The sequence below is a fragment of the Apium graveolens genome, chromosome 2, assembly GCF_009905375.1.
Source record: "Apium graveolens cultivar Ventura chromosome 2, ASM990537v1, whole genome shotgun sequence".
NCBI lineage: Eukaryota > Viridiplantae > Streptophyta > Magnoliopsida > Apiales > Apiaceae > Apium > Apium graveolens.
In genome coordinates, this window is record NC_133648.1 from 6,794,339 (window position 1) to 6,799,524 (window position 5,186).

A 5,186-nucleotide genomic window follows, 5' to 3' on the forward strand; every position below is an offset into this window, starting at 1 on the left:
AACTTGTTCTGTGACTAGCTTGTCTTGATGTAAACCTTCTACCTTGACTATGACCACTACCCATTCCAGAGGTTCCTTGGTCATCTTTTCCATCATCCTTTCCTTGCAGTGTCTTGTTGGTTTTGCATTTGGACTTAATTACCTTCTCCCCCTTTTTGGCATCAGCAGGTAATAAAAGAGAGAAGTAGTTCCACTGAGGTCTGGATTTCAGTAAGTTGCGATTGCTGAGAAGCTTGATTTGTCAGAATTTGATCAATCTGAGCTTGTTGTTTCTCTTGAGTTTTCTCAATATAAGCAACCCTGTCAATGGTAGGTTGGAAGAACTTTTTCTTATCAATTTTCCAAACTTGTTCCTGTTTGATAAAGTTCTCCTGAATCTTGTGTAGCTATGCATGAGTATTGGAATGAAGACCTTGTAGATGTTTAGTACTCAATGCAGTGACTCTAAGCTGGGTTTTAAAATCATCAGAATTGAACATTTCATCAGCTTTAGTCAAGTGCTCAGCAAGATGTAAAGCATTTGGAACACATGAAACTGAGTTCCATTCCTTAGTCCACTCCTGACCTGCAGGAGTTTCACTCCAAGGTACTGGTGCATCCCTGATAACAAACTCTGTTAGGTCACACTTTCACTGTAGAGGGGGTGAATACAGTGTTTATTACAATCAAATCAAACTTCAAGAACTTATGTAACAGAAAACAAACTTTATTGAAACAATAAACTATGTTACAATCTAGAACTGTTATCTCTCAGTGATGAACAATATCACGAGAGCTGCTAGGGTTACAGTAAATAATATTCTCGATATATGATAACACTTATAGTGTAAACCCTATGTCTGTGTTTATATATTACACAGTTACAAGATAATCGCTAATTGATATGGAATATAATTCTGCTTCCTAATATATATCAATCAGATATCTTTTATTCCAAGTATTCCATTCTTTATGGAATTCCTTCTTCATGCATATCTCTTCTTATGTTTATCTTGATCTTCTTAACTTTAATCAGCTACTGTCCTTATCTGATCGTCCTTCAGCACTTAAGTTCTGATATCTATCTCCTGATACTTATCTCCTGATAACATAAGTACTGATATCCCTTAAGTCCTGACGTCTAGTATAAGTACTGATCAGTTAAGTACTGATTTGTCCTGTTCAAATAAGATCTGAAATCTAAACATAAAACATATTAGCCATGACATTATCAAATATATCTAACAATCTCCCCCAACTTATAAATTAGCAAAATATACAAGTTTAACAGATATTTGATGATGTCAAAAACATTAAGTACAAATGCATGAGAATTAGACAAGATAACTACAACTTACAGTCCTTAAAGCTTTTACCAATTCAACTTCTGATAACAACTTTAGTCTGTATACACATCAGAATTTAAGCAGTTATAGATCTTCAACTTGGCTTCATCATTTTCTGATCTCTCTGATGTCAGGAGTTGTTCTGAGATAATTCTTCAACAAACATTTCTCAGCATATCTGAGTTCATCAATCATTCTCCGTTTGACATCTTTAAGCTCTGCAGTATCTTCACCAGTTTGAAATATTGCAGCTCTGAGATCATTAATCTTTGCTTTTCTCAACTCCTGATCTAGTCTTATGACATAAGCTTTGTCAGACTCTAGATTGAATTCAAGCCCCTTAATACCAAGATATGTTCTGATCTGTGCAGTATTAGGCTTCATATCAACAATATCACCATTGTGATTTCTGTACTTTGGAACATATATGCTGTCAGACTTAACAGAATAAAGTCTTTTCTGTCTCTGAATCTGTTCTTTCAAATAGTTTGCAGCAGTCCCTGTCAATCTGTCATCCACTTGAAGTAAGAATAATACATGCTCCAATTCTTCAAAATACTTCAATGGAATGGCATTTTGTCTTATATGATAAACCCTACCATCTGTCATGAAATACAACAAGATGTGTTCCTTCAAGTAGGTATGGTAAACCATTTGTACAGATTCCGGTTGATTCAATCTTTCAGGAGTTGCTCCAATACCTGGTTCACTCAAGGAAGTTGGATCATTGGTAGTGTTGTGTACTCTTCTTTCATCAGCACTTCCCAATCCAGTTTTATCTCTTGCTTCCTTTCCAGTAACTACTCTAGCTTCAAAACGACTTGCAGTAGTCTTCAAAGATTGAGTTTGTTTTGCTTTAGTGAATCCTGGTAGGAGTGTTTTTGATCTTCCTTCTGATATCAAGTTAACTTGAGCTGTGTCAGAGGTTACTTGCTTCTTTTGAATATCAGAACTTTTAATTTCTTGACTCTGAACAACTTGAGCTGTGTCAGAGGTTGTTTTAAGAACTTTTCTTGAAGTCAGAGCAAGATTATCTTCTTTATCAGTAATTTCTTCATCAACAGGAGGTACATAAACTTTAACAGGTTCACCAACCTTTTCTTTACCCTTGGATCTTGGATCTATCTTTGGTTGTGATTTAGCAAATGTTGCTTCAGTTTGTGCCTTTTCTTTAATCACAATACCTTTCAGTTTTGGAAGTGACTTTTTACCAGAAGCTTCAGATTTAGATGTGGCTTTCTTTGATTTAAGTCTAGCTTCTTCTTCCTTTAAACTTTCCAAGTCCATTCCTGGATTTTCTTGAAGAAATAACTGTCTTGACATTTCTTCATCAAGATCTAGAAGTTCATCAGAATTTTATTCTTTTACCAGTATCAGAACTTATTCTCTTCCCAGTATCAGAACTTATCCTGTGAATTGCAATTTCAGCATTTCTTGATGAGAATCTTTTACCTTGACTATGACCTCCACCCATTCCAGAGTTTCCTTGGTCATCTTTTTCATCATCCTTTCCTTGCAGTGTCTTGTCATCCTTGCATTTGGACTTAATCACTTTCTCCCCCTTTTTGGCATCAGCAGGAAGTAGAAGAGAGATAAGCAATTCCACTGAAGATTGGATTTCAGTCAGTTGTGATTGCTGGGAAGCTTGATTTTGCAGAATTTGATCAATCTGTGCTTGTTGACGATCTTGAGTCTTCTCAATATAAGCAATCCTGTCAATAGAAGGTTGAAAGAACTTTTTCTTATCAAGTTTCCAAACTTGTTCCTGCTTGATAAAGTTCTCCTGAATCTTGTGTATTTTTGCATGAGTAGTTGAATGAAGACCTTGTAGATGTTTAGTACTCAATGCAGTGACACGAAGCTGAGTTTTGAAATCATCAGAATTTAACATTTCATCAGCTTTAGTCAAGTGCTCAGTAAGATGTAACGCGGATGGAATACATGAGACTGAGTTCCATTCCTTAGTCCACTCCTGACCTGCAGGAGTTTCACTCCAAGGCACTGGTGGTTCCTCTGTAACAAACTTCTTTACTAGTTCAGACTTAGAAAGAGGAATATGTCCTGAAGGACCTGCTGCATCAGTATCTGCAGTTGGAGCAGTATCACCAGTATCTCCAGCATGTGCAGCATCAGAACTTATAGAATCAGTATCATCTGATATAATAGCAGTGTGAGTAGCAATGGAGGTGTCAGCATCCTCTAATTGCTGATCTGATGCTAAGTTCTGATCAACAGCCATATCATGATGCTCACCTAAAGTCTGATCATCAGTGTCTAGATGCAGAGAAGGTGACTTAGATAATTCCGGAGTTTGAATAGCATCAGTAACAGGTGTTGGCAAAAGATTTGTTGTTGTTGGAGCTTCTAAGAAAATTACTCCAGGCACAACTAAGTGTTGATCAGCATTATCAGCACTTGTGCCTTGATTACCAGGAGACACAGATGGGAAAGTAGCCTTGTCAGATACAGTTTCCTGAGATGGAGTAGATGGAGAAGAAGTAACTGGAGCAAATTCTTTTTCTTGTGAGATCAGAGATTCCTGATCCCCTTCCTTAGCTGCTTCCTCCTCATCATCTGAAACTGGCCTTTTTGCCCTCTGGTTCTTGTATTTCCTTGGTAATTTAGAGTCCTTGGAAGTTTCAGGAATTGTCATTTTTCTAAGCCTCTTGAGAAGCTTAGATCCTCCAAGTTCAGAATCCTTCTGAGAAATCTTTTTCTCAGCTGCAGTTACCACAGGTTCTGAAGAAAGAATCTGTTCCTCAGAATCTGATTCATCTCTCAAAGTAATCCTCCTCTTCTTCTGAGGTGTTTGAGAAACAGTCTTTGTTCTCTTTGACTGAGAAGATGTATGCTTCACATAGGACTTGAGATATGTTCTGAGAGATGGTTGAGAGGTTTGAGGTGGCTGAGTAGAGGTGGTAGGTGCTGATGAACCAGGTTCTGATGTTTGAACATCAGGATAAAGTGCGGTGTACTTAACAGGGTCATAGGTGATTAAGGCTTGTTTGACAGATAAAGGTATTAAGAGGGGTCTTAACACAGCCTTTTTATTATCAGAAGATAATAAATCAGTAAAAGCTCTCTTAGCTATTCTGAAAGATGGAATTAGATCACCAAAATTTTGGGGCTGATTACAACAAAAAACTATAAATAAGCTGACAAAATCTTGCAAAATATACAGTATTGCGATCTTCTGTCATCCTATCCCCAATAAAACCTAAGACTGCTCGTGCATAATCAAAATCAGTGTGATTTAGAAGTGCATACCCGATTTGTTGGCTGAATATGGGAATTGCATCAAAATTTGAACATTTGTTGGCGAAAGCTTTGGTAATGCAATCAAAGAAGAAACTCCATTCCCTCCTTATAAAAGATCTCTTCAACTGTCCAAGCTTGGTCAATGTTCCTTCATATCCCAGACTAACCATCATGTTTTGAAGAACTGAGTCATCAACAGTAGAATAAACACAGTCCTCAGGTAGCTGTAATGCCTGTCTAACTGTAGACAAAGTCACAACATACTCATTTTCCCCTGATGAAAATATTAAACTTGGGGACCCTTGAGCACCACCATTGTCATATACTCCACTCCTCCAAAACTCCAGTACTTGAACTCCAGAAATGGATGTAGGCTCAGTTAGAGCAAACCCAATATCAGAACTAGTGAGAAAGTCCTGAATGAAATGAAGTTCAGAGGGTGCCTCTGTAGTGTTTAGTATCGCAGAGAAGTTATTAGGAACAAACTTTGCTCCATCAAAGAGAATGTCCTTGGGTGCCATTATGTTTGGAAAGAAATCGGTAACCTGTAATGTGTTTGAGAAAATGCCTCTTAAAAGAAAATCGTCAGTAGATGAGAGAGTT